General features: G+C 57.4%; 1 long non-coding RNA gene across 2 annotated transcripts in view; it reads left to right on the top strand.

Annotated features, from left to right (window-relative positions):
• Positions 1–19,045, top strand: part of LOC126014010 (uncharacterized) — a 92,621-nt gene that overhangs the window by 29,520 nt on the left and 44,056 nt on the right. For both annotated transcript variants that reach the window (XR_007497561.1, XR_007497562.1), the window contains exon 2: positions 17,223–17,324. This is a non-coding gene — a long non-coding RNA (uncharacterized LOC126014010). The remainder of the gene's footprint in view (positions 1–17,222; positions 17,325–19,045) is intronic.

The following is a 19,045-nucleotide window of genomic DNA, read 5'->3' as shown; positions in this document are numbered from 1 at the left end:
TGAGCCACAAATACATTAGATTTTGAAAGTTCTAAGCTGCAAAGGCTTGCTGTTCTCTGTGCTCTAGAATCTGAGCTCCCTTGGGCTCCTTTCATAGCAGCAGTTTTCTCACATGTCCAGCCACTCACTCACTCCTTCAAAGATTGTCCATTCACTCAGCACCTGTACAGGCATTTATTATCCCATATCGTCCCCCTCATTTACCCATAGATCTTTCCAGCCATTCACTCACTCTTGTTATCCAGCTCTGCACTCATTTAACCAATATCCCTGTGTTTACCTCATTTACACCTCATCTGCCCCTCCATTCACCCATTCATCCATTCATCTATTCACCCATCATCCACCCATCTGCCCACCCACATACCCATCTATCCACCCACCATACACCCACCTACCCATCCATTTATCGATCGATCCATCTATCCACCTATCCATCACCCACCTATTCATCATTTCATCCATCCACCCCTCCGCCACCCACTCACCATCTATCCATTCGCCCATCATGCACCCATCCATTCAAAAATCCACCCACCCATCCACCTATCTATATCCATCCATCCATCCATCCACCTATCCATTCACTCATCTATTCACCCACCCACCCATTCATCCATGCATTCATCCATCCATCTATCCATCCACCTATCCATCACCATCCATCCATAATTCCATCTATCCACCCATCCATTGATGTATTCATCCATCATCCACCCACCCACCCATCCATCTACCTACCCATCCATCTATCCATCCAACCATCTATCCATATACCTATCTACCCACTCATCCACCCACCCACCCACCCACCCATCCATCCATTCATCACCATCCATCCACCCCTCCACCACCCATCCGTCTATTCATCCATCATCTATATTCAACTATCCATCCATCCATCCATCCATCCATCCATCCATCCATCCATCCATCTATCCATCCATCCATCCATCCACCCACTCACCACCTACTCATCCATCCATCTGTTCACTAGCCTTCCTCTCACCCACCCACTCATTCATCCATCTATCCATCATTTAGCCAACAAATCTGCCCATTTACCTCCATCTACCCCTCACCCTCTCATCTGTCCATCTACCCTATCATCCATGCAACTAGCTACTTAGATTCAATCTTCCCACAGATCACTATGGCACATGCAATACCTCTACAAACATGTGAGAGGGCTGCTAGTCTGAACTGAGGGTTACATGGGCACTTTCTTGGTGTGTGTGGGGACTGGTATTGACAACTTTGCCCCGATGTTTGAGCCTCACCGCACAGTTTAGCTTCTCTCCCACTGTCACCCCTTGGACTCCTTTGGTTGCTAAGCTGATTCCCACTGAAGCGGTTTGGCTCTAGGAAGCCACCTCTGATCCCAGAGTTCCTCTCATGTTCATGCTTCAAGGCATGGGTCGCCCACCTGCCTCCCCCTATTTCTTTTTCCCACCCTGTGCCCACCTGCTCACATGTGAGGAAAGTCCGGACTCTGGGCTTCATGGGGCTCTGGCTGGAGGCTCTGTTGGGCTGTTTCTGCCATTGTGTTTACTGAGTGGGACTCAGGCAAGAGTGCAGAATCCTGGGGTGGGGGCTGGTGACTGTGGCTGGGGGCGTCCAGTACAGATGAGGGTTCACTTATGTCCTGTCCAGATTCCCGTTTTCATGTTCTACGTGTACAAGAACACGTGTACAAGAACATAAAGCACATGCAGGGTTCATGCACCCATGAATCCTAGTGATCATGTGCACACATAACACACTCATGTTTGTAGCAGCCAGTGAGCATTTTTTGTGTGCCTGCTGATGCATGTGTTCCTGTTCATGTGTGTGCCGTGAATACATGCATGCTTCTATGCATGCATTTCCCCACATGCATTGCTCATGTGTTTGCATGAGTTCCAAGAGTATGTAGTGCCTGAGTGAGTTCTCATGCACGAGTGTAGGCATGCTTGTGTGCATGTGTGTGCGTGTGCAAGTTTCCCTGGAAACGGCCGTGGACTTGGCCTTGAGCGGGCGTAGACTCCTCCCCGTGCTGCTCTTCTCCCCTGGGTGCTCACTCAGCAGGCACCAGCCTGTGTCGTTCAGCAGTAGTGACAGCGCCGGGGATGGTGGCTTTCACAGGGTCCCCTGTGGGGACTGAGCCCTGAGCTCTCCTGCTCCCACAGGCTGGGTGGTCACGGGCCCTCCAGTATGAGGCGGCAGGTGTGCAGGAAAGGGTGAGCCAAGACAGCTCCTCCTGCAGGCTGGCCCTGGGGAGGCGCTCCGAACTCCCCCTGCCCTGCTGGCCCTGGGGTGACCTGAGCAGGGGACACTGTTGAGTCTGCTGGCAGGGCTGCCCCAGCTGTGAGTGAGGCTGCCCCCACTGACTCGCTTTTCCTGAGCCCTGGGCGGGAATGGAATGTCCCGGAGCAGAGCGAGCGACTTCAGGCTGTGTAGACGGGGTTGGTGGGGGCAGGTGCTTCTCTCCCCAGCTGCCAGGAGGAGGCGGCCCACGCGGGGCTCCACTATGAGTCATCGCCGAGGGGGTGGGGGACAGGGTCCTTCCCCGAGGCTGGGGATGTGCGGATGCTGGAACCACACCGGAGTTTTGAGGTGCACCTGCCCCCTCTCTCCGCCGCTTCCGCTGGGACCCCCCTGCGTGAGGAGATGGGCAGCTGCAGATGAGCGGAAATGGGGCCCTTCCTGCACCTTGAGGTGAGTGCAGTTAGCCGGTGGGGGTCTTTCCAGGACTGGGGCTCAGGAAACGGGATGGGCCCCCTTGGACGCGAATGCTGGGCTCGCCCCGGGCATCTGCTGCTCCCTTTCCGCCCCCCCAAGCACCTGCCCTCAGATCGGGTGGCGCCAGAGCCCCCTTTCTGTGGGAAGGCTGGCAGAGAGGCAGAGGCAGTGGGTGGAGGGAACCGTGTTCTGCTCTGGTTCCGTGCAGATGGGCCCCCTGCTTTTGGAGCACCTTGTCGAGGTGCCTGCTGCCCCCCACGTGCCCGGCGCTGGGACCCCATGACTGTGCTTCCTTCCTGGGCCTCCCACACCCGGCCCCGATGGTCACTTATTTCCGATCCAGGTTTTCAGGGAGACCCCTGCACACCAGCATGGAAGCCCCTGCCCTGGGGTAGTTGGGTTCATTTCAGTGACAGGCATGCATACGTATGCACAATACGAACACAGGTGCACACCCATGTAACACATACATGCATATGGTTCAGGTAGCTGCTTGGATTACCTGAAGGACCTGCAGTCAACTGAGGGAGAATGGACACACATGGAAGTGAGCACTGCACGCGTGTAGTCCCACACATGCTCATATCTACACACGTGTGACCAAATATACATACATGCACAGACTCAGATGGTACATTGTACAAGCAAGTGCATGTGTGTAGGAGTGGATGTGTATATGTACACATACATGGGGCACGCATGTGAAAGACTATTGCGTGCATGTTTATGCATGCATGTACATGGAACATTCAGGTGGAAGTGGGCACACTTGGGTGTGTGGGTATCAACGCATGATGCGTGTTGATACATGTTCACAGGACTGAATATACATGTATGAGCCTGCGTGTGTGCATCTGCACCCCCAGATTCTAGGTGGAGATAGCATGGTTGGACGCAGGAGCTGCTGTGTAGACAGTGAGTGAGCGAGCTAGATCCTAGGGGTGTCTGAGGCAGGAAATGTGATTCCACCTTTCCTGGAAGGAATAGTTGTAGCCTGGGAGGGACGGGTGGAAGGCTGCCACGGGCCACCATCAGGGTCCTCTGGTGTCCCGGTTGCTGAGGTGACTGGGACCTGGGCCTGGGTCGGGAACAGTTCTGGCTACATGGGTCATGCCCATGGTGCCCCTCATCTGGTGTACTGGACTCTGCGAGGCTGGCGTGGCCCCTGCCCTCTCCTGGTGCGTGTGCCGCTTTGAGGGGAGGGGCCAGGAGAGCAGGGAAAGCCGTCCCCTTGCTGTGGCGCCCCACCCCAAATCCTCACCCCCAATGCCCTCAGCCCGGTGGTGCCCCACACTCAGGCCTGTCTCCTGGGTGTGGGCGAGGGGCTGTTTCCCTCTGGCACCTCAGTGGGCAGCAATCAACTCCGGGTGATTTTCCAGCCTTGATGGTCCGGGGGAGGGTGAGACTGTCGGAGTTTGGGGTGCGGTGTGGGGGAGCTGAGCTCGAGAGGAGTGCACCAGCAGCTGTTACACCCCCACGTCTAGAAAGGGGGGCTGGGGTGAGGAAGGACCCAGTTATGTAAGCTGGAGGTGTGGGGGCGCAGGCGGGTGGCAAGGGGCCCCCAGGGGCGGCCGGGTGGGAGCTGGGGACCCTGCGGGGGTTGTTCATCGTCTGCTCTCTCCTCCTTGCCGCCCTCCCCGGAGCACCCCAAGACGTGCTTTGGGCAGGCCGCCCCATTTCCTGGGCTTCTCCTCACCTGTCCTGACAAAGGCACAGTTCAGGAGCTGGAGGGCCAGAACAGGGTCTCCCCAGTTGCTGGGCTGGCCTTGCTGTGTGGATGGGGGAGATCCTGAGCACTCAGGAGGAGCTGGAAGGGGCAGCAGGACTGGGGTGCAGTGGGGGGGGTCACCCAGTTCTAGATTCTCCTTTCCTGCAACCTTCAGGGGGTCCGAATGTTGTACCCTTTCCCTGCCCTTTCAAACCTCATTGAGGGAGTCTTTTGGGGTCTATGGGGGTTTATAGAGATCAAGCAGGCAGCCGAACCCTTACCCCAGCAGAGAAGCTTCTGGGTCAGTGTGCCTGGGGATCCCTGTCTTGGCTCTGGTCTGTGCCAAGTGGCCCAGGGCTCAGGCCCCGTGGGGTCCTGCGGTCCTGGGGTGGATCCCGTGGGATCTGGGGCAGCCCTGGTACAGATTCAGGAGACGGGAGCTGGGCCTGCCCGCCCAGCTGTCCTGTCCTGTCCCCCCGGCTCGAGCACTGTGTGGGGCGTGGAGCCATGTTTCAGCCTGATGGTCTTTGTTTATTATTGTGGGCTTTGGGTTTGGGTCACTTGGACCGTGCTCAAGGCTCACTCTGGGCTCTATGCTCAGGCTCACTCTTAGCTGTGTTCAGGGATCATTCAGGACTCTATTTAGGGCTCACTTCTGGCTCCGTGCTCAGGGCTTACTCCTGACTCTGTGCTCAGGGATCACTTTCTGGCTGAGCTCACAGCTCACTCCTGGCAGAGCTTGGGGGACCCCAGGGGTTACAGAGATGGAACCTGAACGGGCTGTGTGCAAGGCCAGCACCCCCTCCCCCACTGGGCTACGCTGGTCCTGAGGAAGCCATCTTCCATCACTGGATCTCTCTCTCTCTCTCTCTCTCTCTCTCTCTCTCTCTCTCTCTCTCTCTCTCTCTCTCTCTCACTGGGACTCAACATAGAAAGGAAAGGTAGGGAGTGGGTGCTTAGGGACCCCATGGGGACCTGGTGGGACTCCACAGCAGAAGCGGGGAACCCTTGTAGGAACAGGCGTGTGGAGGAACTTTCTGGAAAGGAGATGAGGGCAGGCTGGGGGTGGGGTGGACAAGTGGACAAGGACGGGCTGGCCCTTGCATGACTGGAAGAGCTGGGGGGTGGTGCTGCAGAGAGCAGCAGGGGCTCCCGTCTGCCCCGGGGTCACCTGGGAAATGGTGCATCACAGGCGACTGCAGAGGTGGGGGCCGGGCCGAACACTCGTCCCTCTCCTTCCTCCCCTGCTGGCCTTGGTCCCTCCTCCACGCCGCCCATGACGCCGCTAAGCCTCCGTTTATTTTGCACGAGTGTTCCTGAGAGCTCGTTTTTATCTGGGTGAAAACCAAGGCTGCTTGTGGGCACGTAACGAAATTGCATAAATATAGCCCTAGCTCGGAATCTAATTTATTTCTCCTGTTCATTATGGGGTAGAAGGCCATTATGAAATGTATAACTTTTTTTTTTCTCCCTCCAGTGCTGGAATTGAAAAGGCTGCAACTCGGACTCTCTTTATTCCGATGATTTCGCCGTGATTCGATTTAAAGCTGGTTAGAGCCGGGACGTGGCGCGTAATTGACAGCGATCAGGGTGGCCGAGTCCGACGTGGGGATGTGGGCGCGTGACCGGCCGTGTGGGGCGCAGGCCTGCGGGGGCTCCTGCTGCCTGTAGAGAAGCCTGAGCTGGTGCAAGGGGCCTGGACACCCTGAGAAAGGGCCCTGCATGTTCACCAAGCCCAGGGGCCTGTCTCTCCCTCTGCAGGGAGTCGGGGGTGCTCCAAGCCGTGGGGTTATGCCTGATCCTTCCTTGGGAGGACGAGTATCCCCTGGTCAGGGCTGAGCACCTGGATGCCCCCCCTTGTCTACCCTCACCCCACTCACAGTTACAGAGGCCCGGGGGTTCTGCTGGAGCAGAGCCTGAGGCTCTGGGATCGTGCTGTGGTGGGGATGGAGAGAGGGTGCTCTGGTGGCTGTGGGCGCTGGCAAGAGGCTGACCTGGGCTCGGCAGCACAGCGTTAGAGGGGTGAGGGGTGCCTACGAGGGGTGAGGGGTGCCTACTTCATTCCATACTCCAGGTCTATGCCCCCTCTGCCCCGTGTCCTCTCACCCAGGAACCCCTAAGCTCTGCCACCCCCTGAGAAAGGCAGATCATGCTCATTGCAGCCAGGAACCCAAGTCTGGTTCTGGGGTGTATGCGTGTGTGGGTGCCTTCACATGTGTGATCTCAAAAGGCACACATGCATGTGTGTGATTGTATATGCATACACACATTTCACGCACTGTGCGTAAAACCACACGGCCATACGCATGTTTGCGCACATGGCCACATGCATTTATATGCGAGTGATTTTATGGTTTACGCACATGTATGTGTGATCATGTGACTACACAACACAATGCTTGCATACATGTGTGTGCATGATCGCATATGGTTGTTTGAACACATGTTTCATGTTTGCACACACAACCACACAGGATACATGTGTTGCACGCACAAACACACATCTACACACATGTACACACATGATCATGTATGGCTGCACACATGCGTGCTTATATGCTGGGGACAAGCAATTTAACGTGGGTGCATCTATGAATATACACACATGTATTTGCTTATATGCCCATGCATACATGTGATCAGGGAAAAGGCCTGACATTTCTGGGGGAACCAAGGGAAGTGTGGCTGGCCTGGGAGTCTCTTCTGCCTGTGAGGATGAAGGGCCAATGGGACACGGGACCTGCCTCTGTGTCCCCCTAGAACGCCACCTCTGTGCTAGCCTCTGTAGGGCCTGTGGGCATGGGTGTTTCCTGCACAGTTTAGTCCCTGGCTTGACTGTGACTGTCACAGCCCAATATGCCCCAGGAGAGGCTTTACCTCAGCGTCGCCCTTCGGCACCTATAGCCTCCACTGAGACTGAGGGTCACCATGCAGGTGTCCTGGTGGCTGCAGCTCAGCCCTCCGGCCACCCCCAACCCTCACCTAGGGTGACCTTGACCCTGCTGCTCCCAGATACCCCCCATCTCATTCAGTTTGTGCTTCCAGTGCTATGGACAGTAGAGGCAGCGGTCGTGGGACTTGGAGAGAGCATGGGGTGTGCTGGCCTTGCTTGTGGCTGCCCCTGGTTCTATCCCTGGCACCTCAAGGTCTGAAGAACACTGATGGGTACAGCTCCCAAGGCCAGAGCCTGTGAGGCCCAAACTGTCTTCCCCAACCAGAACAGTTGGGTCCCAGCGGGTGCATCTGCTGTGTTTAGCTCCTACACCAGTCAGCACCTAGAGCTGGACTTAAGTCCTAAGTCTTGGGCCCCAGAACTGCTCCCAGATCTCCCCTGATGCTCAAGCTGATGCCCGATCTGGTTTTGTGGTGGATCCAAGGGCGAGGATCTTTTTGTTGATCTGCAGTTCCCCAGCTCCAGGATGACCCAGAAAAAACCTTTGTGTTTCTGCATCTGGAACTGGCCCTGGGCCGTCCTGCTCTGCCCTGTGTCCTTGACATGATGCCTCTGAGGCTCTCAGGTCCTGCATGCTTCGACCACCATCACAGGTGGTCGGATGGCTCTCGTGGTCGCAGACCAGTTTTTTTTTTTTTGGGGGGGGCTATACCTGGTGACGCTCAGAGGTTATTTTTGGCTATGCACTCAGAAATCGCTCCTGGCTCGGGAGATCATATTGAATGCTAGGGGATTTAACCTTGGTCCATCCTAGGTCACTGCATGCAAAACAAATGCCCTTCTGCTGTACCATCACTCCGGCCCAAGAAGAAAAATCTTGATGAGTTTTATTCCAATACATGGAACCTTATGGGATGTCGGGGATCGAACCCGGGTCAGCCGGGGCAAGGCAAATGCCCTCCCTGCTGTGCTGTCACTCCAGCCTGACTCCACTTTACTGCTTCGTTTGTAAGAGTGTGTTGTCCCTGTCCCATCCTTAGATGCAATGCTGCCGCATGTCCACCCCTCAGCCCAGAGCTGCTGGGGTGCTGGTCCCCACCCGTGGGGAGGAAAGAGTAGAGCTGGGTGCCTGCCAGCAGTTATTTTGGATTAGTGGGATGCGGCGTTATTTTAATTTCCTCCTCTCACACGTGTGGTCCCAAAATGCGTCGCCTTGAATATGTATAGTGGTAAGAAGGGACAGAATTGTCACCGGATCAGCTAAGGGTGGCTGCTCTGTGCTGAGATGAGCCAGAACCCCAGGGTGTGTGGGGGCACAGACTGGAGGCATCTGAGCCCCTGTCCGGGCCAGCCCAAGGGGTTCACTGAGGCCTCACTGAGGCCTTCTGGTTGCACATCCCGCCCACCTTCCCCAGCTGCTCCTCAGCCTCGCAGCAGCCTCTGCTTCTCTCCTCACAAAGTGGGGTGACCCGGATGAGAATGAGGGTGGCTTTGGTTGAAAGCATAGCGTATAGCCCTTCCTTTAGTCCCTTCAGACTGGTGTTCACTCCAGGTGCTTGGATCAGTCTCCCTGGCAGCCTCCTTGGCTCTTGGGGGTCCCTGGAGGAGAAATGTGGAGCAGTGGCTGGTCCATAGCCTGGCGTGGCTGGATTCTAGGATTTGGTTTAGTGGCTGGTCCACTGCTTATTGTGGCTGGATTTTGGGGTGTGGTTTGGGGCCTGATCCATGGCCTAGGTCCCAGGGTACCACCTGGGAAGCGTGAGGTGTGGGGCCCTGGGAGCCTCTCTGTGGTGGTGTCCTGGAATCTCTGGGCTGTCCTCACCCTCTGGGGCGTCAGGAAACGTCCCCCTCCATGTGGCATGGTAGGATCCCCTCAAAGGAGCCTCCTGTCCTGGGCCTGGGCTGTCTGCAGCTCTGAGGGGCAGGGTTCATCCAGAGACGGCCTGGCTGAGATGCCCAGTGGGGTGCTTGCAGCCCCCCCCCCATTTCTGGAGGATCAGGTTCTGGGAAAAGGTCAAGGCCAAAGGGTGGTTCTGGGTCCATGAACCCTTCGAGAGACTCTTGTCTCTGCAGACAGTGACTTTGGAGCACCTTGCCTCCCGGGGACCAGCTGAGCCCTCCCGCTCTGCCCGGCTATGTCATGAGGTGCCCTCAGTTCCCCAAGAGTCTTTCACTGGCTTACCCCACTTGGACAGGGATACCAGCTGGCCAGGAACAGCCTGGTTCCCGGAAATAAAGGGGTGTCCTCTTTGGCTGGGCCACAGTCCTCCCCAGAGATGAGGAGAGGATGGCGAAGTCCAGAGACACACATGCTGGATTTGAGGATCCCGGGAGGGAACAAGGCATGATGGTGTCCAAGATTGTGGGGTGTAGTGTCTGGCAGAGGACAAGCACCCCTTTAGAACATAGTCTCAGCCAGCAGGAAGGGTTGCTCCCTCTTTTGGAGCACATGGGGAGAAGCAGAGGGCAGCATGGGGGTCCTGAGGGCACAGAAACCCCAAGAACAGAGACCTGACCCAGGAAGGGACAATCCTGGAAGTCTTGGAGATGAGTGGCCTATCTCCTGAGTCTTTTCCCACAGCTGCACCCACTGCCCTGTCCTGCTCTTGGGGGCCACTGCTGAGCGCTGCTGAGTCAGAGTGACCCAGGACCCTCACGTCTGCATGGAAAACCTCACATCAGGCCACTGGTCTGGAGCGTGCAGGAGAGGTGGGGGCTTTGCCCCTGAACCCCGAACCCAGGGATCCTGTCCCTGCACTCTGAGTGTTCCTGTCAGGCCACTGGGACCACTCAGAGGCCGGAGCGCCCATGACCCAGAGGAGCAGTTCCCGCCCTGCGGGTGAGGGGCTTTAGCACTGAGGCCTCTTGCTAGGGTGACCCATGGACCATATCAGGGCATGTCCAGCCACTCTGGTTGGGGAGCAGCTATGGGAAACCTCCTGGCAAACTTTCTTTTTGGGGTACACACTATCTGGGGCAGCCCCTATCTTCGAGGCTGTGACGGAGAGACTGTGGAGGAGAGTGGAGGAGAGACTCTATCCCCCAGCCCCTCGGGGCTGGCTCGGGATGCTCCACCAGAGATGGAGGTTTTGGGGTCCCAGCCCGAAGAGTGTGAGGGATGTCAGGGGGTATGGCGGACACCCATTGCTTAAGCTGTGGGGGTGCCCAGGCCTTGCCCCCAACTTTTGCTGAGGTTGGGGAAGATCTTTAAGCAGTTGGAGTGACTGTGAGTCCTGAGCCCCAGTGAACCAGTGACAGGGTGGTGCCCAGACCCCGTGCCCAGTTCAGGCTGGCAAAGGGCCTCAGGGAAGTGGACCAGGGAGCAGCAACTTAGGTCATGATGCTTAGTACCTGGGGACAGTGATGTGGATGATAGTGCTCAGTACATGGAACAGTGATGTGGGTGATAGTGCTTAGTACCTGGTGACAGTGATGTAGGTGATGGTGCTCAGTACCTAGCAACAGTGATGTGGGTAATGGTTGCTTAGTACCTGGGGACAGTGACGTAGGTGATGATGCTCAATACCCAGGAACAGTGACTCGAGTGATATTTTTCCTCGGCCTCTGTCTCTGTGCTCTGTCCAGGGTGTCTCTTCTGGGCGTTTCTGGAAATGAGCCCCCCCTATGTGGTCTTGGTGCCCACTTGGTGGAACATTTGCAGCCGGTTTATTTTTTATTTATTTTTTTGGCTTTTGGGCCATACCCGGCGTTGCTCAGGGGTTCCTCCTGGCTGTCTGCTCACAAATAGCTCCTGGCAGGCACGGGGGACCGTATGGGACACGGGGATTCGAACCAACCACCTTTGGTCCTGGATCGGCTGCTTGCAAGGCAAACGCCGCTGTGCTATCTCTCCGGGCCTCCGACCCCATCTTTTATTTCTTTTCTTTTCTTTTTTTGGTTTTTGGGCCACACCCAGTGACGCTCAGGGGTTACTCCTGGCTATGTGCTCAGAAGTCGCTCCTGGCTTGGGGGACCATATGTGACACCTGGGGATCGACCCTTGGTCCGTCGTAGGCTATCGCTGGCAAGGCAGACACCTTACCTCTAGTGCCACCGAGCCGGCCCCTCAGCCAGTTTATTTTTAAACTGAGCTGGAGTCAGTTTGGTTCAGAAATACTTGAAAGAGCAAAATCCCAGGGTTCCCGGGCCCGGGAGGAGGCACGAGGCTTCCAGAAACACACTCCGCAGACAGCTGCCGGAATGGGGCATCTGAGGCCCTTTCTTCCTCTGGTTCCTTTAGATGGGGTCCCCAGGGTGTGGTTCGTGTTCTGGGATGGCCCCTGGCTCCCAGCCTGTGGCTGATTCTGAGGGTACCCTGGAGAGGAGGTTTGGGGAGGGGGAATCAGACACAGGCTGGCTCGGACACCCTCACATCTCAGGCAGATTTTGGGGGTGTATAAAATAAAAGCCACAAGTTGCGAGATCACCGCACACACTGTATCTTCAACCCCATGTGGACGGGTCTGAGAAGCATGGTGGTGACAAAGGATGAATAAACCAAGCCAGTCAGGAAAGGATGGTCATGGCGCCCGAAGCTTCTCGCTTAGCAGTTTTTGCCACAGCCAAAAGCCAGAACTGCTTCTTGCTTTATTAAACTGATATCCATGAGGGGCTGGAGAGATAGCATGGAGGTAGGGTGTTTGCTTTGCATGCAGAGATGGTGGTTCAAATTCGGCATTCTGTATGGATCCCCGAGCCTGCCAGGAGCGATTTCTGAGCATAGGGCAAGGAGTGACCCCTGAGTGGGGTGTGACCCCCAAAATAACAAAACAAAACAAAACAAAACAAACTGACATCTACTGGGCCATAGAGATAGCACAGCAGAAGGGCCTTTGCATTGCACGCAGCCAACCCAGGACGGATGGTTTTGAATCCCAGCATCCCATATAGTCCCTCGTGCCTGTCAGGAGATTTCTGAAAGCTGAGCCAGAGTGACCCCTGGGCACTGCTGCTCAGGTGTGGCCCAAAAACAAAACATGAAACAACAACAACAAAACAAATCAACTGTCAGGGCAGGGTAGGGTAAGGCCCAGGTGGGCTTTTCCATACCAAAGAAAGAGATTTAGAGGTTGGGGAGGGGGAGGAAGAAGTGGGTGCACCCTTGTTTTGGGGTAATTACTGGATGTTATGTTACAGGGGTGTAGTTCAGCCTCTCCTGGTCCCAAGGCATCAACTGGAGGACCCTGCCCTACACTAGCTCCTCTGTGAGTGAGGATACACTATGACCCCCCCTCCCCACATCCCCAGCACCTTGGGCTCTCCGCAGCCACTCAGAGCAGGTCCCGAGGCTGATGGGACAGGCATGACCACCAGGGTGATGCACCACGACGCTTGACCCTCGGGCACAGTGACACGGTGGTACCCAGACCCCATGCCCGGCTCAGGTTGGCAAAGGGCCTCAGGGAAGCGAACCAGGGGACGGTGACATGGGTGATGGTGCTCAGTACCTGAGGCAGTGATGTGTGTATTGGTGCTCAGTACCTGGGGTCAGTGATGGTGCTCAGTACCAGATAGGTCATTCCCAATTTTGGGGCTTCCTGCGTGTAGGTTAACTCTTCACTGCCCACACCCCCCCCCCCACTCTGAGCTCCAGAAGGGATGAGTGGGAGCCGTGTCCAAGTGTCTCTGAGTCTGGCTGGGGGATGCCCATCCCCCTGCTCTCTTCTTCCTCTGTCCCTGGCACTGTGGCACGGCACCTGTGTCTGTCTGTCTGTCCATCTGTCCGCCTCCCTGCAGGAGCCTGGGCTGCAGAGAGGCCCTGGGGATACCCCATCTGCTGAGAAGGAGCATCCAGCACAGCCTCTGCTCTCTTGTGTCTGGCTACTCTGTGCCTCCGGGCCTGGAACCCCCCAAGTCTGGGCCTTGGAACCCCCACCTTTAGGCCTCCTCACCTGGCGCTTTGGGGCCTCCCCTGGGCCTGCCTCTCTGAGTGGCCAGACCCTCAATCCCCCTCTGCTTCCCCAGCTCTGGGAGAGTTCTTGCAAACAGCTCATCCTCCCAGCACCTCCTCAGGGACCCCAGAACCTGGAGTTTCCTGACTCCAGGCCCTCCTTCCCTCCCATGGCCGAGTAGTTGGACTCAGCCCCCACACCCAGGCTCTGAGACCTGCAGCGTCTGCTTAGGATGGGTCATTTCTGGGGCCTCTGTTCTCAGCCTATACTGGGGAAACCCCATTCCTGTGACCCTCCACCCGGTTCATTCACCTCCTGTGACCCCGAGTTCCTATCCGGCCAAGCCAGCTGACCCCCAGCAGCTCTGCAGCCCTCAAGGTGCCCAGGAGCCCTTGAGGGGCCTCCTACCTGGGGAACCTGCCCCACGGCAGATGGTCTGGGGTGTTCCATACCCTCCCTGCCCTGCCCTGAGCCAGGTGACTGTGGGTGTACAGTCCCCACCGGCCCGGCAGCCCTGGCCTGTGCTTCTTGCTGTCCCCCCTGTCCCCACCCCCTACTGGGCCCATCTGTGCCATTTCAGGGGACGAACACTTGGTTCAGGGCCCTAGCTGCCCTGGCGTGATGTGTGGCTAGTCCTGGCAGACAGCAGAGCCAGGTGGGCCAGGTTGTGGGGCCAAGTGCTCAGGGCTGGTGGTTCTATCCTTTGGGGTTAGTTCTGACCTTGCCAACGGCTCCCCTGGATGGCACCGAAGCAACTCCACAGGTACATCCACCCTGGGGCCCCTCCACAACAGGGCTGGGCACCTCCCAAGGGACAGGAGGTGAGACTGTCTCGTCCCTCCCCACCCTTCCTCTCTTCCCTTCCTCACCCCTCCCTTCCTCTCCTCACCTCTCTTTTCTTCCCCTTCCCTCTTCCTCTTCCTCCCTTCCTCTCCCTCTCCTCCCCTGCTGGTGCTGAGGCCCCATTCTGTTTCAGCCCTGCTCTGTCTCTCTGCTGCTGTGACTTGAGGTCCAAGCATTGACCCACTGGTCCAGGGAGAGCCCCTAGAGCCCTTTTCACCACTTGGGAAGTGTCCGCTGAGCACTGCAAGCACAGAACACTGCCCCCTCAGTGTTGGGATCCCTGGCTGGGTGGGTGCTGATAACTGAGGGGACTGTAAGGGCAGAGATAGCGCAGGGCAGGGCACAGGGCACCTCTCAAATGGACCTGCCATCTCCCACCACCCAGCACTGCCAGACCAGGCGGTCCCTGGAGGAGTGAGATGCCTGAGTACAGCTAGAGGCCTCCAGGTCTAGAGAAGGGGTGCTGTGGTGTGTGTGTGTGTGTGTGTGTGTGTGTGTGTGTGAGAGAGAGAGAGAGAGAGAGAGAGAGAGAGAGACAGAGAGAGAGAGAGACAGAGAGAGACAGAGAGAGACAGAGAGAGAGACAGAGAGAGAGAGAGAGAGAGCTCTGCCCCAGCAGGGGGCAGCCTCCACACAGGCCTCAGGCCTTGCTCCCCAGCCAAAGAACCTTCTGGAGCCTTCTGGAGCCTTCTGGACCTGGAGCCTTCTGGACCCGGTGCCTGCAGAACCTAGTGGCTCAGGTGCCATGGCCTCCTCTCTCCCCCCACCCCCACTTGCTGGCTGTCCTGTAGGTACACAGCCTGGCTGGCCTCACTTCCCACCTGCATTTCTGTGCTCCAGGAAGGTGAAACTCTTGGGCCCGACTCACCTTTGGTTTTCACCGTCCTGGCAGGGATGGCAGGAGGGGAAGTGACTCCGGCCAGGGCCAGGGCTGGACCCTCGTGTCTCCTTGCCAGAAGGGCAGAGGGAGGGAGTGAGCGGGAGTGAACAGGAAATAGCATAGCTCCTGCCATTGCAATATCCAGGCACTTCTTCCCCTGGTAGCCGCTGTGCTGGGCAAGTCCCCTACTACTGACCCACTGTCCAGGCCCTGGACACACGCCCTGCCTGTCCTGCCCCCCCACTCCATCCTTCCTGCCCTGCCAGTTCCTTCCACACTCCTCAGGAGCAGGGCTGTATCATTGGGTCCCCTGTTCGTGCTCTAGTCCTGTCTGTGAACCGTGTCCCTAGGGACCTCTGGACAGCAGGGGACTCATGTAGGGTGAGCAGAAGTGGGAGAAGTGGGAGGTGTCCGAGGGTCCCCTGTGCATCGATTACCCCAGGAGATGGAGGCAGGAAGGGAGCTCTGGGTCTCGGACCCCACCTCCAGCCCCGCCCTCGCTGTCATAGCATGGGTGGTTGGGGTTCTGGGGTCACACAGCCACTCCTCGCCCCAGTCCCCATTGCCCCCCTTCTTCAGATGTGCTTCCTGACCTTGGGAGAAAATCGCTTCCCAAATTACAGGCCTGTGCTCCCTGAAGCAGCTCACAGGAGTTACGTAAGGGCCTTCCCAGACAGACTGGTCAAGTGTGGAGGGGGCGTCAGACCATGCTGTGTTTGGGGAGACCGAGTCCAGCGCCAAAGCAGAGAGTGCTGTCCAGTGGTGTTACCACAGCTGGAGACGAGTCCAGGGTCTGTCCTCAGCGAGGTTGGGGGTCTGAGTCCCAGTCAACCTGATTTTGGGGAGCAGAGAGCAGGGAGGGGTTGGGTCAAGCTGAGGAAAATCCCCACCCCCACCCCACCTCTGTTAAGTGCCTGGGAGGAGCGTCAGATCAGAGAAAATAGGGATGGTGGGGTGTCTGGGGCTGAGTGGATGGGCTGGGACTTGGTGTGGCTAGTCTCCTGGGGTGCTGCTGGGAGGTACTACTGAGTGCTGCTGGGTACTATTGGGTGGTACTACCAAGTACTGCTGAGTACTACCAAGTATTGCTGGGCACTGCTGGGTATTATTGGGTTGTACTACTGGGTCCTGTTGGGTGCTACCAAGTATTTCTGCGTACGTCTGAGTATGAATGAGTACTATTGGGTAACACTACTGGGTACTACTGAATACTGCTGGGCACTGTTGGGTGGTACTGCTGGGTACTACAAGGTATTGCTGGGTACTGCTGGATACTACGTGGTGGTATCACTAGGTACTGCTGGGTACTATCACTGGGTCCTTCCAGGTCCTGCTGAGAGCTGGGTCCCTGGGTATGCAGGAACCCTTCACTCCTTTGCTGTGAGGCTCAGCTGGCCACTCGGGGTCATGCTGAGACCCTACTCAACACTTAGGGCAGCACCGAGGACCCACCTTGAAAGACTAACCGGCCCCGCCCCAGGGCCCCACTGACCCCAGGATGCCACCGGCCATGGGCTCTGCATTCACCAAGCCCCTTCAAGGGGCCTCACTGCCCTGGGCTGGGTCCTGCTGTCGCAGTCTGTAGAGGAAGGCACAGGGCCTTTCACGTGCAGCAGAGACAAGGCAGGATGGACACACGACCCTGCCCGAGTGCCTGGAGCCCCCATTTAAGTATGTTCCACACAAGAGAGTCTCCAAGGCTGTGGATGCTGAGGGGAAAGCCACGAGGCCACATCCAGCAGCGGCTACCACAGGGAGTGAGGGACTGGGGCACTGGGGCATGGTGGGATGGAGAGTGGCAAGGCCTCCCCGTGCTGCCCCCACTCCTGTCCTGAGGGGCACCCTGACCCCCCCACCCCCCGCTCTGCTGCCTGTGCTCTGCATCCCTCCCCACGGCCAGTGATCCAGACTTGGCAATTCCTGCATGAGGTCCCTCCCCAAGCCCCCTGGCTTGTCCTTGTATGAAAAGGCATTGGGCGGGTGTCTGCATGGACCATCCATGGGGACTGGGCCAGTCCAGCCCATCAGTATTTGTTCAGGCCAGGAGGCTCCATCGGCACCTCGGGTCCCCAGAAGAACCCCCCGAAGACAGGACAGACAGAAGGATGCAAGGGAGTTTGAGTTGAATTGGGAAGCAGGGAAGGGGTAGGAGGAGCTCAATAGGGGAGGGTGGAGAGCACTATCGGTCCTGGGGAGCAGCCTGTGGGCCGGTCCCTTCACCTGAGGCCCACTCTTGCTTCTGTTCTGATCCGGGTCTGGCCCTTACAAATGTCCTTTTCTCTTCAGGTTGCTGACACATCTTTGAGCCCCACTGGGTCCCTCTGAGACTCAGCCCTCGGTCCCGGAGACCCGGGCCTGCTCTGGCCACACAGACTCGGCCCAGTCCAGGTAAGGCTGATGCATGCACATGAAGGAACTGTGGGGAGATCCCCTGGGCTCCTGGGGTTCGCTGAAGGAGCAGCTGCCCTGAGCACCTCGACAACCTCGGCCCAGTGCTGCCAGGTCTTACGCAGATAGAAAGGAGGCTCAGCTAGCCCAGGACAGTAGTCAGCCCAGTGGTGGTCGAGGCTGCAGCCATGTGTCCTGCCCCAAGTGCGCCCCTGACCCAACTGTGTCCACAGCACCTGATACCCCCCAGGTCCAACCTTACACTACGGCCTGGCTGTGTATTTGGGGGCCCTGTGACCGGCCCCAGATTAGTGCTTCGTGGAAAGACTCAGAGCCCCAGAAAGTGCTGGCCTTGGGGGAAAGTGAGTCAGGCTGGGCCACACACTGGGGGGCATATGGCCGGGGGTGCAGGTGGATATTCAGAACAGGGCAGATGTGGGTCAGGATGTGCACTGCTGAGGCCGGTGGGGCATAGATGTCTGGAGGCTGTGCGTGTAGGACTGGGGGGGGGGTCACATCAGTATCTGGGGAGACGTGTTAGGACTGGGGGCCATGTCAGGATCTGAGGGGGCCATGTCAGGACTGGGAGCCCCCAGGAGAGGCAGCACATCTCCGTCTTCGCAAATACCGAGAGAGAGTATGTTGGAGTTAAAGACGTTGGGTTCTTCTGTCTTGAGAACGATGAGCACCGGGGTCAGATGGGGTGATCCGGTCTTGGGTGCAATGACAAAAGACTTCTAGAAGAGTCTTTCCTGGTGTCAGAAGCTGCTGTTCTGTCGTGGAAGGGGCCAGTGAGGTTGAGACCCCAGTGGAGATAGCAAGGTCTGGGGTGACCTTGATGAGCTGCTGTCCCTTCGGACAGACATGTACAGGGCCTAGGAGACCCCTCCCCACTGTGCCTTGGCCCTGAGGCCATGGACCCTCCTGGGGGGCTGTCTCCCGTGCCCCCAGTGCTGTCCCAAGAGGTGCCAGCCTGTAGTCCTCGATGCTCTGGGCACCGCCATCTGGTGAGCCCTGCCCTGGCCTGGCTGTGGCTCTGTTAGCACAGGCTGAGGTTCTGCCACAGGGGTCTGTGCAATGACCTCAAGCACATCTTGGTGTCACTGCAGGGCAGACAGGTGGGGGGACACAGGTTAAGGGGTGCACCCTACTGTGCCTTTCATTTGATCGCCCTGCAGGGCAGAAGGTTTGGTCTGGGCCCCCTGAAGCTCTGCTTCCTGCCAGTGCCTGATCCTGAATGGGTTGTTTCTCTGTCCTTCTAGTAGAAAAGAAGGTTCTGGAAGGCCCCCCAAGATCAGCCTGATTCTTAGACTTTGAACTAGAGCTTGGGTTGGGGTCGCCCTTGGGGCAAGAGAGTAGAGGGTCTTGCTCACTGTAGTTCTGTTTCTGCCTCTGTCTCTCTGTATTTGCTTCTCTCTCTATCTCATTCTCTCATGGTTTTGGGGCCACATTGGGCAGTGCTTATTCCTGGCTCTGTGCTCAGGAGTCACTCCTGACAGGCTCGGAGAACCCTATGGGATGCCAGGGATTGAAACTGGGAAGGTGGGTGCAAGGCAGACACCCTCAGGCTATCGCTCTGGCCCTGTCTCTGCATACCTGTCTCGGTCTCTCTGCATCCCTTTTCTCTCTTTCTCTCTCTCTCTCTCTCTCTCTCTCTCTCTCTCTCTCTCTCTCTCTCCCCCCCCTCCCCCCTCCTCTAGAAGTGGGAGGACGGTCTGTTC

This window comes from Suncus etruscus, chromosome 1 (assembly GCF_024139225.1).
Source record: "Suncus etruscus isolate mSunEtr1 chromosome 1, mSunEtr1.pri.cur, whole genome shotgun sequence".
NCBI classification, from domain to species: domain Eukaryota; kingdom Metazoa; phylum Chordata; class Mammalia; order Eulipotyphla; family Soricidae; genus Suncus; species Suncus etruscus.
The sequence above is the reverse complement of the archived record's forward strand: the minus strand, read 5'-3'. Positions and strand labels throughout refer to the sequence as shown.